General features: G+C 44.8%; 1 long non-coding RNA gene across 1 annotated transcript; it reads left to right on the top strand.

Moving 5' to 3' along the window:
• Positions 1-1,128: 1,128 nt before the first annotated feature.
• Positions 1,129-21,935, top strand: LOC142574260 (uncharacterized). The gene is made up of 3 exons (XR_012826478.1): positions 1,129-1,299; positions 18,110-18,186; positions 21,877-21,935. It is a non-coding gene; the product is annotated as an uncharacterized LOC142574260 (long non-coding RNA).
• Positions 21,936-25,529: the final 3,594 nt, after the last annotated feature.

Here is a 25,529-nt window from a genome sequence, read left to right as displayed (position 1 = left end):
TTGCTGAAATAAACAGTGGCATTTTTGCAGCGTGCGATACATACCGATTGGAGAATTTTTCTGGCGCCTCATGATGACGTGATCGCAATTCACGGCTTTTTATGTGTTCAATTTGTGCTTGCTGTACTGTCTGTTAGCGGCGCATTACCGCGTTTTGTATGTTATCGTCGAACTAGCGCTTGACGTACTAATTTGTTTATACCAGTACTTCTCGTTCGTAGTCCGTCATATGGTAGAACTGGTTTTCATAATGTGTTCATTGTGATACAGTATAGACTGGTTGACTGTAAGGTAATGTTACTATGTAGCATGCTTATGCTCCTTTTGTAATTCTACTCGTGCTAGGTCTTGAAGATAAGTGTTTTACTCATGTATGTGTAATTTCTCAGTATCTTTGGGATAAGTACATAATTACTGCGGTGTATTTGCCAATTCCAGCTATTGCTTATGGTTCGTGGTTCTACTGAAGCACGGCTATTGACTTTTTGACCATCACATTTAGCATTCCGGATGGTGGAATGAGAGCTTCAGCTTGAGAAAAAAGAAAAAAATGTTTGCCCTTATGTCATTGTTGATGCTTAGGCTAAGTATGTCTGCTAGTGTGGTTCGCCAATACAATATTAGGGCAGAAAAGGCCGTTACGAAAATTACCATGTCCTTATACAAAGGGTAAAACAAGTCAGAATGTATAGTTCTGCCCATCACTCGGATGGTGAAAAAAAATCATATCTCTATGAGGCCTCCTGCGGGCGTGTTTTCGAACGTTCGGTTTCGTCGATGTCACTTGCAGCGCTCACTTATTCGCTGGTTGGGCACAAAGGGATCAGCTGATTGGCTGGCTGAGAGCTACGTCACAAAAAAAAGCGATAGTGCCGCTTAAAGTGGTCGTCCGACAATACGTCCCCTGTAGTCAAAGCAGCATGAATTGGCTTCGAAGTGAACGCTGCGCTTTTGTATGCATGCTCGTCAGTGACTGCACGCTGTGAGAGTCAAAAACATGTCTTTTTCACATTTTTTAAAGTGTGGCGTTGCACTTTCAGTTGCTTTAGCGCAAAACAGCTGCGATCACCAGGGACTGCAAGAGAATGCATGCTTGCTCCATACAGGTGCTTCTTGAGATATGGATAGCCTATTGCAGTGTTCCTGTTTGCGGAAGAGATCCTTTATCGTTAATTTCTCAGGAAAGGGATAACAGCAAGCGTTTGTATATTTCTGTTGCGCGAGATACTGCAGCTAAATATAAGGCTCACAGTATTGCAGAACAGATTCGTCTTGGTGTGAACGTCTTTGTATACAGAGGTGAGTGCAGCCTCTTCCAAATTTTAGCCTACAGTACTGTGGTTCAAGTTTCTCTTCTCTTAGAATGAACTAGTGTTTCCAGTAGCTGCAAAAGGACTCAAACCGTCATAACCATTGTTAGTGAGCAAATTTCTTTACAAAATACAGACAGTTTTGTTTTAGTCATAATATGTAAGGAAGAATTTGAAAACTATTTATTGAATAGGTACAACATTTTGTGCGAAAACATAACGAATTAATTTTTCGGAAGCTTACATGATTAAGCAGTATAAAAGATTATGACGTACTTATGACGTAAACGAGGAAGCTTCGAGAGTCAGAACTGCCCTATGAGTGAAGAATAATTTCAAATCTGTGCCATCACATTGCCATACCAGTGTTAATGCTCCGCCACATAACTGCAAAAGAGGAGTTGTGCCACGTTTTTCAGTAATATAAATTAAGCTTTACCATAGAAGTGAATAAAATTAAATTTTCAAAGAGCACGTTGCCTCTTTAAGGCAACCTAATGTTGTTCCTCAATAGCTGCTTGCAATTCAGGTGAACGATGTTACTGCACATAACCATTATAACCGAATTGCCAGGGAGTTACGTCAGCGAAAACCTGTGGCCTCTTTATAAATTTTTGAGCACCTGCGCGCAGAAACGGTGGCGGAGAACTAAATGGGAAAGCCGTCAATAGGAGCACACCAGACTTGGCAAAATCGACAAATACCAGTCTAAAGACTGCGAGTTCTATATCATTCTTTCTTCTTAGGTTTCCTATCGCTCTCGTTTACTTCAACAGTTAGATTAAAATGAAATCGGCTATATTGCCGGACCTCTATCTTGATCAAATGTCTGAGAAATGGGCCCTTCATTAAGTTTTGTTGGATGATCGACAACCTCTTCGCATTTCCGCTCTAGTTAAGTGTGTAATGTCAAGTAGCTGTAGGGACGCATGAGTGAGAATCGTTACTCTTGTAATTGAATTCTCAGGTCAACGGGAAGGTATCCCGTTAAAAAATACAGACTATGAGTGATAACCATCGTCAGGGTCGTATCTGTACTGAAATCGGCTCAAAATCCCAAATGTTTCTACGAAACGTGTTATCAACAGCTGAGCGCACGGATGCCAGCTACATAGCTTGGTTTCTCGTTGTTTTAAAGCAAAAATAAAGTGTATTTCAAGGTTCGATATAAGTAGATCACACCATATGTGGTCGAACATGGAATAATGAATCACATCACACGAGTCCAAAATCCCAATTGATTTACTGTCAATTTACTGCGGAAAAATTTCTTATGATTAAAAATTCTAACGACTAACCGCAACCCTAAAGCAGGTGATATGTCCGTTTCCTCTCATTTGTTCACTCTTTAGTAACACAGTAGTGCTTCAACAAATTATATTGAAGCACATCTGCAACTGACTTAAAAACACAAGAAATGCAGAAAGCACAGACCCTAATTGTCAAAGTCCATCAATGGCTTATCTGGACTGCTGTAATCAAATGGACCAATTAGCATCACTACGAAAGTGCACACTGCTGGCCTCGTTATCAGAGTTTATTGGTGGTGGTCAAGGTACCATATATAGTTGTGCATAAGCCGCAATTTTTTTCATCAAATTTTCTGAGGTGCGGCTTTTACACGAATCAGGCCTGTAGCACACATTAACACAATGTAGTGCCACTGCAAGTACTGTGTCGGATAATTAAAAAAAACTGGTGATAGATATCAATATTTTATTTCGTTATTTATTGCCGCCTTCAAGCAAATCACTCCCGGACGAGCTCAGCTCATCGGCACCCTTACCACTGTCGGATGATGCTCGCCTCATCGGAGCGCTCCCAGGGCTTGTTTTCCGCTGTGCCGTCCATGGTGTTTGCTATCCTCGTGACTCGAAAGCTTTTTGCAATGGTGTTCACTGACACGGAATGTCACGCGTCCAGAATTGAACTGCACACTTGCTGAAGAGACACTCGCTTCATTCGCGCTGTCGGATTTGTTTCTTGGTTGCCTGCGGCCATACATCCACTCGGTGTAGTACCGCCGAAATTCCGTCTTGGATGGCCAGTTTATGCAAACATTGAGCGGTCGCAGCACGCTTGTCAAGCCACCAGGAATCACGGCGAAGTCAGTTCGGCAGTCGGCCAGCCGAGCTTTCTCTCAGTCTGTTAGGTCGAGGAAGCGAGATTCTTGTTTTCGGGGTGAAAGGTAGGGCTAAGTGCAGCGCGGTAACTGTCTCTCAATAGAGGACACCTCGACCGCACTGCACAAGGGAGAAGGGAGAGAAAGGTAGGGTGGCAGCAGCAGCGACAGCAGAGGATGCCTAGGCGCGTCACGGGACAAGCTCAAAGACGGTCGGTAAGACCGGCATCATCGGCGAAGGTTAGCAGTGCACGAAACAGCACCCTGTTAGGCCGACGCACAACGGTATGTTAATGGTATGCGGTGAGTGGAAAAAAAACTAACTGGCGCCATCATGTAGCACTTCAGCGCGTGCCTAAGGCGCGTTTTGGGCGCGTTACTTTTTTCTTTGACATTTTTGCGTCCCGGGGCTGGGGAAGTGCGGGCTATACATGGGGGCAGCTTTTACACTAGTATATACGGTATTCTTGACAGTTCCTGATAGACCGCATGAGAGCGTTACGAAAGTGGCGATGATATCAGCGCGATGCCGGCAGAAGCTGCATAAAGACGTCATGACGACACGTCACGACGGTGGCATCCCAACTACTGCGCACCTGAGACTTCCCACGTGTTCTATTTTCTTGTCCCACTTTCAGAGCTCAGCTTTTAAATGCGAAAAAATGATATGGCTCATGAGGCGGTAAATACGGCGTGGCATGACCACGCTATGGTCCAAAAAGCCTACGAACTCCATACCTTTGGCGGGAGTTGAACCCATGACCTATGGTGTTAATTAAGGCACAGTTAATTAGGATATAGGTAATTAAGACACTCGAACACAGGACATTTGATGGGAGCCGAGCCCACAGGCTGTGTTTATTAGGATGAAGATAATTATTGCACATCTAATTATGATATATATCTAATTAAGACAATCGAGCCCACGAAATTTGGTGACAGTCGAACCCTCGACCTTTGGTACAAGCGTTCAATGTTTGGTGTTAAATAAGGTGAATTAGGACGCATTTAATTAAGGTAACTTAATTACAGTACTCGAACCCACGACTTCTGGCGTTGGAATAGCGCACACCTAATTAAGGTAATTAGGGCACTCGAACCCACGACTGCTGGCGTTAATTAAGGCGTAGTTAAATCGAGACGACTGAAAGAGCTCGTGGCCGCAATGCTTCCGCATTCGTCCATGGGGGGATAATTAATTGCCTCTTGAATTTTATTACTTTTGTTTCCCATTCTCTATGTCACTGAAGTTACCCTTAGCCTGTATTGATTATTCTTGTCCGTACCTTCTTCATCTTTTAGAATACATTAGTAAATATTCGATGCGATCATCGCTTGATTCGTTGAAATTCCCTCCCACCGTCGGCGTCCACGACGCAGCGTCAGGCAGGGTCTGCACAGGTGGCTCAATGGGTGGCTTAGGTTCGAAGGAAAAATAGGCTGGAGTATGAAGAAACAAAACCTGTGTTTACAGGTAAAATTACGAAGTTCAGTTACAAGATTGCATAGCTTCAACAGTACATCGGTTGCAAAGAGTTACGCTGGTTTGGACCACATAGGGCAACCCTATTCGGGCAGAGCCGATGGTGCTTAGCACCTAAGGCAAGTCCACAACTGCGATGGGAGCGCTCCGGCCGCCTTTTCTAGACGCAAGGCTCCGCCCAAAATCTTCGCTGGCGAATTACGGCCGCTTAGCGTCCCAACTGGACAATCCGTTCACCAATCACTACATTTAGCAGAACGTGCTTGCGTGATTGGCCAGTTGAACAACCATCAATCAAGGAACACTTTTTAGTATAGCTGACAATGTAGAATAGTCTCCCAAAATACACAATATACTACAACAAACGTGTGAGGGTCACGCCAGCTGTACACGTCGCAAGTTCCGAAAAACGGCACGCGAGTACAGCTGGCGTAGCAAGTGCTGACAAAAAAAAACACGTGCGCAAAACCTAAAATCCCGGAAACGTCGGGATCGTATTGTCAGTCCTCGAACACGTGCGTGACGCGACCCGATTCCAAGGAACCGAAGGACGTGTGGCGGCGTAAGCAACCACTTGTTTGCAAGCCAAACTGTCACTGAGGAACACGGGATAATTGTCCACCCGCCAAGGTCGACCCCGTGTCCGGGCCGTAAGCCGAAGAAAACATTCCCTCGGCGTCTCGGAACCTAGACAGAACCGTAGGCTGTTGTGCGGTTCTAAGAACCCACACGCCGGTCAGCGCGCAGTGCAAACCCATAAAAAATGACGAAGCTTGCGCGCCCGGTTGATGTCGCACGATCCCCGCTGCCCGCGTCCAGACCCGAATCACCCATACTCTAATGGCTTCATCCTGTCAAACTTCGGCATTTCATCCTTTCTCTCTAATAAATTTCCCTATGATAAAATTTGTACGCACTTGTTTCACGATTCGTGGATACCCGCAGAATAGAACTGCGCTTCCTTGCTGAATTTACGAATATTAAACAACTAATTATAGAACCGATCGTCTCCCCGGTGAATGTGTTACTGTTCCTCATTCTGCATACTCGCTTGCCTATCTTTACTTATTCAGCGTATTTTTCGACATTACCAGTATATGGGAGCATTAACGAATGCCACCCGTGATCATAGCAGCAACTGCAATGGTGACTGGGCAGGCAACACTATTGCGCTATCCAAAGGCATCAAGGCTGACGAAATAGAGACCCTAGGTGTGCAACAGGCTGAATAGCGCAACATTCAGCACAAGCAGCAAACAAGGTAAACCAAGTGGCTCTATTTTGAACAACGTCCCCAAGCAAACAGGCGTGAAACTAAACAAAGCTTCTGTGAAATTTATCGTTTTTTTTTTAAATTGAAATGCGGAACATATATGCTACCTGTTAGGGAAGAACTCATAAACTCCGTATGAAGCAGGCGATGCTCGGCCACATGAACTATGGTTACAGCTGTACCTCCGTTCATTTCTTTAATCTGCGTGGTAAAAAAAAAGATATTGCAAATGATCAATAGAATAATAATATAAGAGGCACATTGACCACTCGCTGCTGAGATGACAAAAAAAGAAACTGTGGCAACCTTACAGTAGTGGTGCAGCTCATTCTGTTTCCTGCTGGTTCGGATACTGTAGAGCGCACAAAGAAGGCTCTCCACGACGTCCAATAATAATAGCAGCAACACTGATCCGATAATATATCATAGTTCAACTTTTATTACATCAAAGACATCTAGTGCACATTGTCCTCACAATGGAAGACACACAGCACACCATCTTTGCGAAACTTCAGACCACAGCGTTCCAGTAAGTAAATTTGCGGAGCCGTTGCCTCCTTGGACCAATATTTAACACAGTGATGTATGAAATATGAGGGTAATCACATATTCTAAGCTCAACATTTCTTTTGGCAAATAAAGGTAACCAGACGGTTTCCATAAGTTCCAGATCTTATGCTCAACCTTAATGACACTGAATACAATAAGAAGCACTTTATTAAGGTCAGTTATTCTGACATGAGCGAAAAAAAGACGCTTCCTAAAGCCATTTTAATAAAAAGCGATTCTCTACAATTTGTTCTGGTGTGAAATCACCACGAAGCAACGCTTCATCACTCCACATCACATTTTGAGCCAGTCCACCTGTCTATTAGGTTCCATTATAACGGGTTTGTTCGAGTTCACCGTGGTTAACATGGTATTTTATTTGCACAACTGGTAAGCGTTACGTAGAAGAGCAATACATGTGCTTGCAGATTTACAAGACGTATCTGTCAAAATTTGCCACAGCGGTAAGCCTTCTTGCAAATGAATAGGCTTTATGATCCGGCTCTTATTCGGCTCTCGCGTAGCAACCTTGTAATTACATTCTACATTCTACAGTTTGACCACAGGACTAATATTATTAGCTCATATTTTCATAAATTTTTGAATACCAGATGTCGAGATATCTACCACCACGAAGGGCTTATTGCAAAACAATCGTTTCTTAGCCTTATTTACTCTGTGTTATAATATCACTTAAGGGGACTCGAAATACGGTGGTGAATATGTAACGCGAATGTCAAAACGTCAGCTATAGTGTGGGATAGGTGTTCTAGCTCCCAATCTGGAGCTCGTCGAATAACTTAGGAGCATTAATTTCAGCCTGTTCATGTAATTTCACTGTAAAGGATATTTTATAACATAATTGTTTAGGCTACGATGCTCCGCTCCGATGTTCGAGTGTTTGCTGGTATTCTATGCAGACAATGGCGCACGGGGGGGGGGGGGGGTGGTAAAGTGTTGTCGACCAATCAGAGCAAAGCGTCCAATTTTTTGAACAGTAATTATACTTTTAATTTGGCTCTGAAAGTGGTACAAGTATATCATGTGACTTCGCCTTGACGATGAAAGAGTGTGCACGAATTTGACTCTAGAGTAACGGGACATAAACCCACGCAGGGCGAGATAATTAGCTTAAATAGTGGGATGCATTGCTTAGAGTTGTGTTTTATGTGTATCTTATAACATTTATTTGCGTCACAGAGTAATTTATTGATTATTCTCCTATGTGTGTATGTTGTTGCACAATGGCGCTTTCTTCGTGCAGACGAAGATAACGCTTACAGATAAAACGCAATGTCGTCAGTTTGCTTTTTCATTGTAAGGAAGGGAAATGAACGCGGTGGCCAACAGTATTTGACCGTGACAATCATTCCTACCATTAGTAGAACACGTGCGCATCTCTACCAATCAAACTACGACAGTATTAGAAAGCCTGACGCAGAAGGAAACCAAAGTTTCATAGAAGTGCACATCTCCCGTATTGGCGGTTTGCAGGACACTTCATTGCGATCTGCGTGTAGGAGGCCAACCGCTCAAAGGAAATCACTCAAAGTATGCACGGGATTATTGTTAAGCACGCACTTTGTTGGCGGAAAAAAATAAACGTTTCCCCTCTGAGGTTCATTGGGCGCGCATTTTATACCCATTTAACTGTGCGGCATCACACTAGGCTGTGCTCTGATACGCGATACAAATTAGCAAATACCTAATGTGCATTTGGTTGATTCTCTGCTATGAAGTCACTGTAAATATTCAAACTTGTATTTCATGATGATAAAGAATAGTGTAAGATATCCTAAAACGTTATGCACACTGCTTATCTAAAGTAATCAGTAATTTCTATGGTACAGAAAAAGCAGCAGAACTCTATGCTTACCTGTACAGTACCAAAAACAGCCATGCTAGCTTCATTGGCAGTTGTGATGAGGAGGGTGCAAAAGCTCGTTAGAAAACTAGCCATTAAGATATAAAGGCCTTACAAGACATGCCCGGGGAAAAGCGACAGGAGGAGTAATAGTCGATTTAACCAGAAATTGAAGAGATATGCTTTAAAAGCTTGAGATTCTTTATATGCAGTGTCTCACGACTACAAATGTGCGACAGAGCTGGAAGAATGCCAACGTTAAACTAATTTATGAGAAGGGAGACGGAAAGGAATTGAAGATTTATAGGCATAATACCTTGTTTTCACTGTGGTATAAGATATTCAGCACAATTATTTCAGGTATTATCAGGGCAACACTTGGCTTCAATAAAAAATGCAGGCTGGCTTCAGAAAGGAATAGCTACAAAGGAAAACGTGTATGTTATCAATCAGGTAACTCAGATATTCTCGGAATGCAATCAACCTCTGTGAATGGTTGTCGCGGAATATGAAAAGGTGTTTGATTCAGTAGAGGTACCAGCAGCCTTGAATGCATAGCGTATTTAAGGAGCATAGGACTCATACGTGGATATCTTTGGAAATATCTACCAAGATTCCACAGTTACTTTGGTTCTCCTCAAGAAATATTCAAATTACATATAAAGAATGCCGGTAAGGCAAAGGGACCCTAGTCTCCCCAATGCTGTTCACCACATGCTTAAAGGTATTTAACATATTACTCTTCGACGGCTTAGGAGTGCGTATAAAGGGCGAATACCTCAGCAACCTTCGCTTTGCAGATGACATTGTCTTGTTCAGCAACACTGGGGATGAATTGCTACAAATTATTAAAGACAAGTGAGAAAGTGTAAGAGTGGGGCTGAAGATTGATACGCAGAAGAAAAGGAAATATTGGATAGACTGGCAAGGGAAGAAGATTTCATGATCGCCAGTCGGCCTCTACAATCTGTGCAGGAATACGTTTATCTACTTGTACGTCACTTACTCACAATGGACCTTGATAATGACGAGGAAATTTACAAAAGAATAAGAATAGATTGAAGTACACGCTACATGTACCAAATCCTGACTGGGAGCTTTCCACTACCCTTGAAAATAAAAGTGCACAATCATTGCATTCTACCGGTGCTAACATATGGAACAGAAACTTGGAGGTTAACAAAGAAGCTTGAGGACATATTAAGGAGCGTACAAAGAAGGATGCTTGGAGTAGCTTTAAGAGACAGGAAGAACGCTTCAGGCATCAGGAAGCAATCGTGGATAGCGGATATACTAGTTGACAATAAGAGAAAAAAATATGTGGATCTTATGCACTGTGGGAATCAACGTAAGCGCAGGTGTCTGTGCTGTTTGCTTTGATTCACGATAATAAGCGGTTATGTTGACTGTGAATGTGTCAATTCTACAACTTTTAGAGCGATACGAGAGGGATGAGCTGATGGCAAAGGTTGCCATGCATGCACCACTGCTGTTTCTTTGCCTAATACATACAACACGCAGCGAGATGTGTTCGCTTGAGGGGTTGCTGTGCACTATTGTTCATAATCTTCCTGAAGGTTAGCATTGTCATTTCCTCACCGCACATGGCATCATGGCTGGAATGTGAAACTTTAATTGAATTATGGGCTACTTTTCCGTAGTACAGAGAACACACAGTGAGACGTGTTTGCTTGAGGCGTAGTTGTGCACCATTGTTCATAACTTTCGAGAAGGTTAGCATTGTCGTTATATCACATATTACATTACATCGTGTATAACTTGAATGCGGCTTTGCGTGCGACTTCCAATAGGCGTGCCGCAACTTTGCTAGCGGCAGAATTCATACCACTACGTTCCGGATCATCAATCCAAAGCCGCCAACGAGATCAGTCATGATCATCTGGGCGCCAGCTCATCAATGCATTCCTGGCAACGAGGTCGCCAACCACGTGGCTCGTGATCTGACCCACCGAGCCGACGTCGAGGAATCTGTGGTGCCCGAGCGCATACACCCTTTAATTTCGTACCAAGACATCACACAACTCTACAAGCTGACCCGCAGAACATATGCACCCCCACACAAGTCACTACCTAGAGAGCAGGAGCGATTCCTCCGAGCTCTACAGGTTAATACATTCCCCCACCCAACCAGAAATCACCTCATAGCACCTACACAATTCTCTCCGCAATGCCGCTTCTGCGCAGAGCCTAGGCCCCTCAGACATATAGTATAGGGGTTGCAGAGCGGCATCATTAAATCCTCCGAACCCTTACCCCACTAACAAGCTTTGGGAGAGAACCTTGGCCAGCTCCGACCTCGAGGATCAACAACGGCTGATTGCGAGGGCGCAGGACGCGGCCCGAGCTCAGGCATTCTGGAATGAGGACGCCTCTCCAAAGCTGCATTCACGCAATAAAAATGTTGATTCTCTCTCTCTCTTGCGTCCGCACGCCTTGCTCCAGCTGTTCGCTTGAGAGATTTACATGACGTTTATTTTTCACAAATAGCAGAAACATGAACAACCGTACTTCCAACTTCATTTTGTCCAGTTTGACCGCAGCAACTGTCGTCTCTAGCAGTAGTGCTTCCTTGCCCTCTCAAATGACCTTTTACTTCTCCCACTCTCATCTTCATGTATGGCAACTGCGAGCCAAGAGTGGCAAGGCAGTCATTCACTCGTTTCGTGGGCTCCATCGGTTCTATCAGTTCTCTGTCTCCTCTCCCTTCCTTCGGCTTTTGCCCGATAGTAAAAAGATGAGCGCTGCAGTTTCTGCAGTACCATCAAGGATAATTACAGTTGTCAAGGTGATATTGTGCCGACCCCCAAGAAGCTCCAGAGGGCATTGTGACGACCGTAGATGGAAAGGTTTAAACGAGTTTCTCACACTCTTGTCATGTAACTGCACGCACTGCACCACCTACCAACGCGGTGGGCCAGACAGCAGCAACAGCCGTAGTAGTAGTAGAAAACTTTCACTGGTACAAATTATGACGAGCAGTATTCAGGTTGGTGGGGCTCTATATTCTAGGGCTCCCATGACGTGAGCTCCTCGGCTTGCCTGGAGTTTAGCAGCCCTCTGGAGACCAAGGACGCCAAGCTGGAGACCAAGGCCTCCGATCCCTCTCGCGTTGTGTTTTCTTTAATAATGCCGCAGCTGCAGTGGAAAATTCCAAGGAAAACGCAAAGGTTCGCTTTAAATGTGGAGCTTGGCAGTCCATGAAATGCGTAGTGTAGATAACTGGTGGATCATTAGAGTTACAGGATGGTGCCAAGAGCAAAGAAGCAGAGTCGAGAGAGAAAGAGAGAGAATAAACTTCATTAATTCACCAAGCTTCTTTGACTTAAGCCCAAAAGCGGGTGGCCTTCTCCGTCCAGGTAGCCATGGCTCGCTGCCGCTGCTCGATAACTGTTCACCAACAAAGCCCCCTCTAGTCTTCGATTCTTCTGGTTCCGCTTATTTCCTGTGCGTTATTGACTGGTGGCGGTGATGACGCTGGTACGTCTGGATTATTCCTGCACCGCAACACCATGTGACGCAGCGCATTGGGCATGTCGTACGGGCAGAACTTGCAGTCCCACCCGTACGTCCCCGGATACATGGCTAACATCAGAGTTTCATGCGGGTAGGTTCGAGCCTGGCATCTTTTCTAGGTCACCGCTTGTTCCCGACTCCACCTTTTGTGTGCGGGCGTGTACTGACTCCTCTGCTTCCTGTAGTGCGCCGGGTTTAGTGCGTACTTCTTGGATATCCCTTCATCCGCTTCGCGACAGCCGTTGGTACTTATTCTCTGCGTGTCGGAGGTGGCTCGGCCTGCATGATCTCGAGCCGCGGTATGCGCCGGATGGTTCCCGACGAGAGAATTGTCTCAGCATCCAGAGGATGTTCGCTTCTTCTTTCCCAGTGTTCTTATTTAAAGCCTAAAATGCAGCTTTTCCGCTGCTTCCGCTCATGTACCTCTGCACGATTCTTGCGAGCCCGTCATCAGGATAACTTGGATCGTCCTGTATGTTGAGATGGCCAGGGCTATGCCCACGCCTTCTGCTGAACTCACGTTTTGACACATATGGACGTGACTGTAAGTTCTTCCCCAGTTTCGTCAACCACGCTGATTGCAAACCGGTCATTTGCACTGTGCGCCGCCGCGCCCGTGTATCTCACGTTTTCTTCTTTGTTGCTGGTTCGTTCGAGTTTTCACTTGAGCACTTGTACTCTCGCCTGTCTTCGTTGCTTGTCGTAATAGGAATACATGTTTCTGGTCATGCTGCTTACGTCTAGCTTGTCTCTGATCTCGTGTGGAGACGCTGATGTAGGTGCCTCTCATCATCTACTTGTTAGCCCAGATCTTGTAGCTTTGGAGGTCTCGTCTTTGCCAACTTTAGTCTCTCTAGCTGGTTGACGTTGTGCGCTTCCACGAGCTCCTTCCATGTATTATTAACTCCCATTTTGAGTACATTCGCTGTGGAAGTGGAGGGCGACAGGCCCATGGTAATTTTGTATGCTTTTATGAGGGGGACGTTGATTTTCTTTCGTTGGCTGTTTTTCATATGAACATATGGGGTTCCGTACGTGGCGATGCTCACGATCAGCGCTTGTAGCAATCTTGTGCACTCTTCTTCCTTGAGTCTTTGATTTTTGCCCGTCACCCTTTCGATCAGGTGGGTTGCGTGTTACTCTGTTCTGTTCTTTTTTCCAATGGTGTTCCCCCGGTTCCGTCCTTTTGAATCAGCAGTATGAGGACGCGAATCGTCGTAACCTGCAGAATCATGATGCTTCTACCTTTACTTCTGGGTCTGGCATCTGCTGCGGTTGCCCGCCTCCTGTGCCCTTTCTTAGCACCAGAGCGTAAACTTTATTTTCAAATCAATATGATTCGAGTGCGGCGTCTTTTTATTAGGTCTGGGCACCCGCCGCGGACGCGGTTCCGAGACCTTGTCTCGAAGCGGATTCCTCGGCTCGCTGTACGACGGAGTTGTGCTGTCAGGTTCGAGCTTAGCACCAAGAGCTCCTGCTTCTCTGGTGCGCACGTCTGTGCACATGTTTCGAGGTACTTTCCCGTTTTCTCAGCCGCTTCTTGCAGAGCGCCTTGCTGTTCGCCTGTCAATCCTCCCGTAGTCCAGATGATGAGGTCGTCAGCATAAAATGCGTGACAAGTTCCTTCTATTTGTTTCAGTCCTTTGGGTAGTGAGCTCATCACCAGAATAAATAGCATCGGCGAAATGTCGGATCCTTACGGCGCTCCCTTTCGTGTTATTTCAAATTTCTCGGAGCGTAAGTTGCCTATTCCCACTGTGGCTGTCCTTTCTTTCAGAAAATCTCTTATGTAATTTTATATATTGTCTTCCGCAGTTACAGAGGCTCAGGTGTCGCAATATGCAGTTATTAGAAAGAAAGTTTTCCATCACTGCGCTCGGGCATTGTCCCTTGTTTAGAGACACAGAACAAATCAATGAGGACGAGTGGCTCTCCGCTATCAAGAGCCCCGATGCTGGGGCGCAAGTATGGGCTGACCAGAGGGCCCACGATGCTGTGGTCGGGCATCGCCTGACTGTTCCAACGTGGGAGTGACCCGCAGCGCGCTGAGTCGTGTACCTCAGGACATTCAATAAAGTTTTGCATCCATCCATCCATCCATCCATCCATCCTTCCATCACTGAGCGCCAGTGCAAAATATTAGTGTGGGCTGTCACCAAATTTAAGCTACACCTGTTTGGCAGGATTTTTTTCGTTATTACCAATCATGCCATCTACGTGCTCTCGTCACTGAAGGATACGCCTGGAAGTCTGGGTCGCTGCGCACTACGGCATTAGGAGTACTCGTTTGTTGTTTACTAGTAGTCTGGACGGTTGAACCAGCAAGCATATTGCTTACCATGTCACCCTGTCGATGTTTCTGACCTCAGTGACCCTGACTCAGACGCCTGCGCACTGTCCGTCCCTGCTTTGATTGATATTCCGACTGACCCTCGACGAGACGCGCCTTTATTGCTCATCATCGACCGTTAAGCCTCTCCACTACCATATCCATCTGAGCACCTGTTTGATCTAAACAAGCTGCTATATTGTCCTAATTTTATCTCAAATGGCCCATAGGTACTGCTTGTTCTACCTCTATATGTGCGCTCCAGTGTTCTGCACTAGCTTTACGATGCATCGAATGCATCTTACCTTGGAGCCTCGCGTATGTACGACCGCATTCAATGTATGTTTTCCTGTCCTGGAATGTAGCATTCTGCGTTCCGCTACGTCGCTGCTTGTGAACGCTGACAACGCTTCCAACGCCGCAAATGCCTTTCACCGCTGCTTGATTGCCAGCTACAGGCCACTTTCCCGCGTTTTCTTTGACCTGCTAGACATTTTCCCTACGCCAGTTTTGGAAAATAAATGGGTGTGGTCCCCACGGACTACGCTATGCGCTTCGCAATCACTAGGGCATTGCCGACATGCTGTTCTACAGATGCCACTGACTTTTAACGCGATAGCGTTAAGTAGCCCGTGTCGCAGAAAATCCGGTGCCGGCGTCGTCGTCACGCGACGGCACCCGGCGTCCGACGTCGCGTTGGCAAAAAGATTTTCGAACCACGTATGCCCAGGCCTTCCGTGCGAGACAAGGAATTTACAGATCTAATTCAATTTCTCAAGCTAGAATATGTATAAAAATTGCACACTACGACATGCACACAACCTGCAGACAAGAGAGCTCGTTGATTGTAATTTCACTGCCCGAGAAAACATAATTCTGTTACGCGAAAACTCAAAGAGACCCCTTCACCCACACAAACCGGCCGCGGCATTCACAGACCGACCGCGGCGCCCTCCATATTGCGCGCGCCGATGCGGTGGGTGCCTTGGTGGGCCACGGCTCTAGAGGCGCGCCCAGCTCCTTACAATAACTCGAGCTGGCGCTCGCCTCCGCCGCATCGTGGCCCACGCAAGAGGCTGTAGTTCCACCACAAAGCTCGCCGTCGTGCATAGTGTTCGCGGCAAGCGTTTTCAAGTAAACATTACGGTTGCATACGCATAAATTGCCAGGAAGCGTGAGAAATAGTCAGGGATCTTTGAATGCTGTCGCGTTCCAATCTTCAAGGCGAAGCTGAAGCGTCATCCAAATTTTTTCCTCCACGACGTCATTCGCTATCTTGGCTCTCCTCTTAAGCTCCTCATGGATCACAGGAGGTACTTCCTTGCAAGTGTGGTAGATGAAATCCTCGTGCTTGATACGCTGAACACAACCTCACCCCTATTTATCATCCCCAGATGGACGGATTGACCGATTGCTTGAACCAAATGCTGTCTTTGATAGTGCCCATATTTTTTTACCATGATCACCGTAACTGGGACATGACCTTACCATTTGTTACGTTGGCGTGTACCGTTAAATAATCACCGTTTTATTTTGTGCTAGGCCGACATCCTGCACTGCTATTTTAAACTCTCCTTCTTTTGGCTGTCGAGTCGCCTGCTGAATACGCCAGTGATAACGTTGCTCGAGCGCATGCAGCTTGTCAACTTGCCCGCGACCTACTCGTTGGTTTGCATGCCTTCCAAAGAACCAGTTACGAAAGCCAGCACAGGGGCGTGCACTTCTTGATAAGCTACCTGGTGCTCCTGTGGTCGCCATGTCGCCGCGTTCAACTAACATAAAAGCTTCTCTCTCGTTATCGACCGGGCCTTATGAGGTACTGAGCCAACTGGGTGGCGTGAGTTACGAGATCATAGCCCTGGGCCCTGCCACGTCGACCTGTTCTCCACGAGGTGATGTTTATGCTTCCCAAATTAAGACATATCCTTCGGCCAACCCCGCACCCTCATATTAATCGCCAGAATAGCGCTTACGCCGCCGGAGTATAATGTTGTTGAGCGATCCGTACATGAATGAACACGACAATTGGCAGAGTGATAAAGACGTTGACTTTGTGGGACTCTGGCACGTGTGACTTCTCGACCATATTCTCTTGCTTTGCCTTTTATTGCCTATATTCTGTATATATCTATCCTCCGCCTACATCTCGCCTCTGTCGAAATACCGGCTGTTCTTTAAATGATGCATTTTTTAAAATCGCATATCGCAGTTGATTAAGCAGGCTACAAATGGTACATGAAAAGAAGAGGAAGAGAAGTGGGAGGAAAATGAGAAACAAAGAAGTGTTTTGCTCAGCATAAGAAGAAATCCCAAATGATATTTGTCTAACGAAAGTTACCCCTTCTTGCGAAATATTAAACCCAGGAACATTACTACAGAGGCGGGCATTAAATGCTCGGGAAATGGAAATACATAATTTATGTTTACCCTAACATGATAAATGAATATTTCAATAATTACATATTCCAATAGATGAATTGTAGCCGATGAGTTCCCATGACGTATCCGCTTAAAACAAATTTTTGTGATGACACAAGCTTTAAATAAGAATTCGCGAAATTGGTGAAGAAATACATTGTAGTCCGAGTTACTTTTTTTCTTGAATGCATAAAACGACGTTTTCTTACAAAAGTAAGTGAAACACTAGCGCGATTTGGCGGGAAGTTTGACGGCGCATACCACCAAATAGGTGCAATCCTCAGTAGACGCTCTGAGTGGATACACCTTGCAAACTCAACAGCTCAATTCTCATACTGCAATACCTACGGTAAAGTAATTCATGAAAAAGCTTATTAGTCAATTTTCCTTAATGTTTCAAATACACATTTAGATTCGTTGTGAGAGTAATGTCTATCGATTCGAGTAAAACAGCTCAAGGACTACAATTACTCAATCTGCGACAGGCAATCTTTTTTTAAATTCTGTCTTATCTAAACGAAAGACCCTATCTATTGCCGTACACAAATACAAATGCATTGAAACGCATAATTGCAATACATTTAGTAGTAGGAAATATTCAACTACATAAGGGCACACGTCCTTAGTTCTACGCGCCTGAGTACTATTGCAAAACGTTTAGCTGTACACAAATATAACAAATAAAAAATTGTGAGTTTTTTGCAATTTGTTCTATTGCGTGAGCTTTTGTCTTGAGACTATGGAAATGTTTATTTGCATTCCTATAACCATGAACGTGCGTTCGTGCCATTGGCTTGGAACAGTGTTCTTTCACGAAGGGTACACCAAGGATGTATCTGTTCCCCCTTGCTCGTGTATCTATACACCGATGCGTCAAATTGCTTTCATAAACATTTCATTATCCTCTAACGCATATCTTCTGGTCCATGCAGTGTAACTGCATTCTTGAAAAATGTGCAGTGAACAACCAGCCAAGCACTTCTCTGTTTAAATAAGTATGTTCTTGCTTTCTGGTTTATGATTTCGAATGGTACTCTCCTTCCATGAGTAATGTACTTTTCACTGCGCTATACTTCCAAGCCTGTTTATTGATAGATTCAGTGTTCCGTTGGCACTCAACGGCCGCCGCTTCTGCTGCAACTTAGCTCCAGAAATTTAATAGTGCAAAGTTTTGTTTTACTTGGGAGAAACAATATACACTACAACGGCTTAACGCTAAATTCGCAGGTCGGACTCTTCTGAACAAAGAATGCAGTCGAGGCGCCTACTGGTTTTCCTGGCCACCTATGCCCTTGTGTTTTATGGTAAGGTTACTGCTGGAATATGTACAAAGTAAACACGCGTCTGCAGCTTCGTGTCTTTATAACGTTGTTTTTGGGGTTATAACACAAGAAGTGCACCACTTTTATCACTGGTTTCTAATAGACATCGTTGCAACAACGGTACAGCGACCCATCTATAGTCCGCCGCATCCAGTTAGATGCTGGAAATGAGAATTAAGGCAATTAGTCATGTAGACAGGTTATTTCAGGCAGAACTGTAGCTTCAGTTTAAGAGCGCCAAACATCAACAGTGATTTCATTGCAAGTATTCTGATTTATCCAATGTTAGAGACATATTTAAAACGTAAACTCATTGTGTACGGCACTCGCGAATTGAAGTTCTTTCTAAACAAACTTAAAAAGTTTTATTACGCGTTGGCGGGTGATATAAAGGAATTTCTTTGATGCCGTATACAAATTCGCTGAATAGGAAGACGTCACGTGCAAAGGAGAGATACCTTCGGAATTTGTATTCAGTTATTACCTCTAGCCTTTCAAGTATCTGTCAAAACAAATATTGTAGCATCGCACACCTATGTTGCTTTAACAAGGCTGTAACTAACCTAACCGCATTCAGTGTTTTAATAAAATTAGATTTTGTGTTAATGTTATACGTTCCATCTCAGTGGTTCAGAATTTTTCTATCTTGTACTGATATTTCGTTTCTGCGGATTTGGTTGTTTCTGAAAAGTGTTTGTCAGCATATGTAATTACGAAATGCAGTGACGAAGGTTCGGTGAAATTAAATATATTTATTAAAATATTCCTCTTTTCGCTGCGCCTGGTGCACAAGGCAACCATAAGGTAGAAATGGCGTCCAAGGAACTAAAGGAATTTGGCAGTAGTTCAGCAGACAACGGTTGCAGACAGCATACAAATATTTTTTACGTATTGTACCCTACAAGAAAGATCAAACATGATTTTTTGGCACCGTCTCGCATATTAGTTAATCCTTAAAGGCAGTGGCATATTGGAGTCGTTAGGTAACACAGTAATATGCTTGAGGAAAGTGGAAGCAGCAATTGGCTGAGACACCAATATTAGAAAGAATGAAGTTATTTCTTTTATTTAAATTAGGTCTGAAATAGGCATGATCATGTTGCGCTAATAACTCTTGCTACGTGGACTTGCTAAAATGAGCTGCAACATTGTAGGAGTGATTCATCACAGTACGAGAACATTCAAGAAATTTCGATCCTGTTAGGGTGCTTGTGTGGGTAAAACTGCGATTGTTACAAAAAGTACGTATTTTTAAATTTATGTTGTTTTGGCTTGTTCAACTCAACTAGTTGCTAAGTTTGGTTGCTATCAGCGCTATAGAAAAGGTTAGGTTTCTGTTTTTCCGGCCGACAGAGGCCCGCGCATGCCATTCAAAACACTTGTAAACCCAAACGTAACAGGGTGACCGCAGAGCAAGAGATAAACATGACCCAAAATATGTGCCTTCGTTCTAAAGATAAATCTTCGCGTTTGTCAGCCAGAAGAGACCTACCAATGTTTCACCAGCATGTGCAGAAAAAATCTAGTAAGAGATAATATTTTCGTCTGTGGTCATCCTGGTTTGAATGGCAAACCAGAACTGAAATTTGGTGTGGTGGTCTAAAAGCACTGCTTCTTGGGCAACGAGCAAAAGATGGCATATGTTGAAACGCTGCCTGCCTCGACTAAAAGGTGAACCGGTGCGGAAACTCAAATTTGAGGATTTTAATCGAATTACAATCGGTGAATACTCCGAGTACGATCGCCACAAAGTACAATATGCTATCAATGCCAAGAAGCCATCGTCCAGCTTTCACTTATGCATCAGCAGTCTTTGATTATTATATATTCACGCTAAAATAAAATAGCAGTCTGTAATCTATGAATCGATTTTTTCTCCGTTTGCAGTTTCTAGCGAAAAAGCACCTTTAGGAAAATTCGGAAAACTAGGAGATTTAAGAAAATTCTAAACTGCTCTCCCTAAACCCATTTTACGATGTTTTCTAGGCAAAATTTGGTCAGGTACTGCATAACGTGCTTTTTATATTTTTAAATATCTTCCTTACACAATGAAAATATCAAAAAACTCACATGCGGCGACAGCATCAAAACAAACTTGGTTTTCAAGTGACGAACTTTCACACAAATGACATACAAAACAAGTGACGGCACTTATCCTGCTCTACAGCACACCCAGATGGTAGGTATTCAGAAACAATCAATATATTCGTGGTATATTTCGAATGATGGTCATCCAAAGGGTGACGCAGATAACTGTTGAATTGATGATAATTTACTTTTTTGTTTAACCTAAGTTAAAATATGTTAACATACATTATGATGTTAGGAGAGTAAATAATGCTGTAGAACTGTAATGAAATCAAAGATGGACCCCTCATCTCCTGAATCTCTCCTTAATAAGCAAACATTTAAAATGGTATGTAAAATGTTCTTGAATGCACCCACCTATTGAACTGGCTGTCTACATGACTCTTCTGTACAATGTGCCACAAATCATGATGTGAATATTCCTGAAACTTACCTCAAAATTTGCGTAAAACTACTCGGCGCAGTATCCATTACAAAAAAGGGTATTCTCAACACAAATAACATGCCAAGAAACGATGGTTAATGGTGGTAGCTTGTTCTTGTAATGTTTTCGTTGTAAACAGAACAACAGGAAAGAGGAAATAGAACAACAGGTGCTTTGGAGATGAAACGGAACATGTTGAATTGTTGATAGAGAAGGCGCACGTCCATGGATAGGTCTTTATCCATATGCATCATTCGTATTTTAATTCGCTTTCGTAAAGATCATTGATGCCTCGGAGGTAGCAGCGCAGCTACAGTGCATTCTAGTACTCTTGGTCATATATCAGCTAAATGTATAGTTGACAGCAATTATTAGAATCAAACGCTTGTTTTAAGTTATGTCATCACATTTAGGACTGGCAATAAGCGCCTGGTATTCAACATTGTGGTATTGATTTATGGGCAGGCGTTACATTTGTGAATTCTGCAGAACAGCATCTAAGAACAAATGCACAATCAGATTTTTCACGTCATACAACTAATAATTCAAAACAATTATGTCCTGCGCTTAGCCTGAAAGTCTGAGCTCACAATGCACCAGATTAGGACAATGACAGCGAAGGAGTGGGCATGTCAGTGGCGTGCTCCAGCATGGCTGACCGACGCTACCACAAACAAGCCAAGTGGCTGGGTAATGGAGTAGGCAAACACTTCATTGATAATATTCCGTATAAATAGAATAATCGCAGAGTTCTCAGTAAAATACATGAATATTTAATTGCTATATTCTCATGCATTATCTACTCATATTATTAGGTGGATCGTAGCAAAAATTACTCTGTTAAATATAACTATGTGAGTGAAAAAATAAATCCGCAATTGCCTCTATATGAGATAGCACAAAATCTGCAAACGTAACGTACATAGCTAAATATCACAACATCGGATTTCAGGAGCAAAAATAAATCTTATCAAGAAGCTTACCTTGACCTGCTTGACTCCAACTCACCAGCATTCGGCAGCCGTAAGACTATCAATGCTATTTAAGGATTCCTGCCAAGTTGCTCGGAACTGATACTACAAGATATATATTATGTGACCCGTCCTGTTCAGTATGCCAAATAGTTCAAGTATCTTTATAGCAGTCTTCGTTTTTCGCAGATATTATAGCCAATGCTGCGCCATATGGGGGAACCAAAACTGGAGTGCAGCCGGCAGCAGGCGGAATCCCAGGCGCAGGATTCACAGGAGCAAGTATCCCAGGAGCAGGAATCCCAGGAGCACGAATCCCACAACACGGACTCCAAGGAGCAGGAGCCTTAGGACCTACAAACACATTAGCAGGTATCCATGGAGGAAGTATGTCAGGTGGAGGAATGTCGCTTGGACAAAACGGGCCTGGTCGTTCGCTGGTAACACTCCCAGGACATGCTCCAGGCTCTGCACATGTCTTCGTACCACATCCAACCGCCAGCGGCAGCTTTCATACAGAAGGAGTAGTCGGCATAGGTGGGACCGGAAGCGGTCTACACGGAGTGCTGCATGCAGGAACAGGTCAAGGGCAGCACAACAGTGGTCTTGCCAGTGGCGGGCACCAGGGCAGTCAAATATCACAGATGCTACCACAAAGGAGCCCAGTTGGTGAGTCCAATAGTAAGCACTCAGACTGTCTGTCTAATTGCCATTAGACAGACAATATGATACCCGAAACAATCGTACTAATCCGTGTCGCATGTGCCAGACGCACAATTTTAGCTAAATTGAGCTTACTGGGGGAAAACAAACAAACGAACAACAAATAATAGGCGGCTAATAGAAACAGCGTCAATGCCAAGAATATTCACAGAAACACGACCACTGTTCAGTTGGCTCCCGTTAGCGACAGAGTTGTTTCCCTTTTGTTTGTCAGGTTTCTTTCAGAGGTCGGTGGACCATTTCGAGAACACGCATCTCCACAAGAAAAAATGGTAGCGTATTCGTCCAATGAAGAGAAATGGCGACGGTAATGGGATTCGCAATCTTTATCGGGACGGGTGTTTAATTAGTTATTATACCTGACTTATTTTTTTCGATGGTTGAGTCAACAAAACAAGGACATGTTTCTTCGCCAAATTGCCGAACATACACTAGTACAGCATGGTGAAGCCGCGCTAGTGCTTTCGTTGTTCGACTTCTAAGGGATAAGCGTGTAGCGTGTAGGACGGCATGACATGAAAGCGTGTAGGATGGTATTGTGAGATGCCTTACTTGCATGATTGCCTGTTCACTATTTCATGGCTCATACCCATTACGGCGGATCTGCCAAGAAGCCAATGCGCAATGCTTTTGCAGACGGAGTCATTTTTGGCATCGTGCTGCCACAGCTACTTAGAGCAATGCCCAATAAACAGTGGTACCACGGTGGTTTCCAACCCTGTTCCCTCAGCTCAGAGGGGCACATACCAAGTGCTTCAAGTCGGCGTGAAAGGGTTTCTTCGAATAGCAGTACCAATCAATTTCCGCGTGAGCCAAGTTGGTCTGGTGGTTGGTTTGGAATCCTGTTCCCTAAGCAATGAGCACAAGTCGGCGTGAAAGGGTTTCTTCGAATACCAGTGCTAGCCAAGTTCCACGTCTATAGCGACCCATATCGGTGTGAAAGACGTTCTTTGAAGAACGGGGCGCATGTAGACAACACACAATCAGTGAGCCAAGTTGGTCTGGTGGTTAGTTTCGAATCCTGTTTCCTCAGCACAGCAGCCCTATGCGCTATTCGTTCGACCCCTGACTACCCAGTGACAGAGGTAGGCACGAAAGTAGTAAGAATCATACATATATACAATGACGTCTCTGTTGGAGTGACGTTTATTTCGCCCGAGTACTCGGAGTCGAACCAGCACAGACACATATCCGGTAATGAGGATCACACACGGAACTGAAAATGAGGATCAATCAATGTAGGAGGATGCTGATAATACACAGATGAATAAGACGAGCGTAATAACGCCTACACTAATTTACCCTCCGCATGGAAGCTGCCATCCTGTGCGCAGGTCAAGGCGGCGAAATACGCCGCGTGAAGGGTTTCACGCAAGAGACGTGAACGACCTCAGTGCTGCGACAACGGCGGTCTGTAGCTGCGACAACAGGAGTCACGCGATAATTGACGGGTAGTGTCTGCTGCATGACTATGCATGGCCGGAAGAATTGCGGTTAGAACTTGTCACACAAAAGAGGAGTGCGAAGGGGCGTCAATAGGAGTACTGCGTCACCACGTCGGAAGGACTAAACGCGGTGGAATGTGTCGTAAATGATCTTCCGATCTTATTGTATGGCCGTTGTGTTTACGCGAGCAAGCGACACTGAGGGAGCCGTGAAGCCAGTTCTTCGTTAGATGATGTAGATGGGTTGACAGGAGTATCGGAGAACGAAACGTCGAGAAGGGAAGTGGGCGACCTTCCGGAAACTAGGTAAAATGGCGAGTAGCCGGTGGTACACTGAACGGCCTTGTTGTAGGCGAAAGTGACAAATGGTAGGAGCTTGTCTCAATTTTGTGGTCAGGTTGAATATATACGGCGATTATATCGGCACGCGTGCGAGGAGGTCGCTATGTCAAGCCCTTGGCCTGTGGATGGCTGCTCGAAGCTGTTGTTTTTTTTTTTTTTTTGTGGTACCAGAGGCACGGAGGGCTTCGTTTAAAAGTTACAAAATAAAATCTTTTTCACGGTCGCTCCCCAGTATCAGAGGAACTCCATGGAGGAGAATAGTAGCTTGAAGAATGAAGTTGGCAACTTCTGAAGCCGAGCCAGTGATCACTGATGTTGTCTGAGCGTAGCGTGTCAGTTGGTCGATGGCGGTCACTATCCAGCGATTGCCAGCGGGAGCAGCAGGGAGGTGCCCTTAAAGGTCGATACCAACAACCTCAAACGATGCGGTGGGAGAAGGAATAGGCAGCAATTAACCGGCAAGCGCAGAGGTTGGGAGTTTGCGACGCTGACAGAGAGAAAAAGAACCGACGTACCTCGCTACACTAGTAGAAAGGCCAGGCCAATAGTAACGGCTTCCAATACAATCGTAGGTTTCATGGAAACCGAGATGGCCAGTCATAATGCCATCGTGGAATGCTGCGAGGACATGGACTCAAAGAGCGCACAGTAGAACTGGTACCAGCGTTGACCGTCAGGGTGGGAAATGCGCCGATACATCACGCCATTGTCCAGCTTGAATTGTGCGAGTTGGCGTTGAAACCGCGCGTTATGTGGTCGAGACGCGTCAGAGAGGTGGTTTATCATACGCCGACAATATGGATCAGCCCGTTGGCGAGATGCGAAATTGAGGTCGTCGTCCGGAGAAACGCGGTCTATTAAGGCTAGGGATGAAACCGGCGTAAAAGTCAGATCCAAAGAGGTGTTTGCGACGGAGTTGCCGAGATGTCGAGCGTTTGCGAAGGAAGCGCACAATGAGAAAGAGCGTCACCGTCTTGGTGCCATTTGCCAGGCTTATGAATAATGTTTGTCACGATCCGCCCGGGTTCGTGAACAAGGGAGTGCTCGAGGCACCCTCCGTTAGACGGATGCTCGGCAGCGTGGTTGTGAGGAACGATGACTGACCACCGAGCAGCTGTGCTCGTCGGTGTTTATTGGATGTGGTTCCCAATGTCGCCTACCGAGCATGGCAGGTCACCGAGCCTGGCCGGCCAACGAAGATTATGCCCGAAGGGGCGTCACATGCTTGTTACCCCCACTTACCTCCAGTTTGTTAATTAAAATAAACAAAACGTCCAAATTCAAAGTACGAGGCACTGTCTCCGTCCTAGCCAGGTCGACAGTGCCTACTAC

Source organism: Dermacentor variabilis, chromosome 3, assembly GCF_050947875.1.
Source record: "Dermacentor variabilis isolate Ectoservices chromosome 3, ASM5094787v1, whole genome shotgun sequence".
NCBI classification, from domain to species: Eukaryota; Metazoa; Arthropoda; class Arachnida; order Ixodida; family Ixodidae; genus Dermacentor; species Dermacentor variabilis.
Note: the sequence above shows the minus strand (reverse complement) of the source record. Positions and strands in the feature narration are given on the sequence as shown.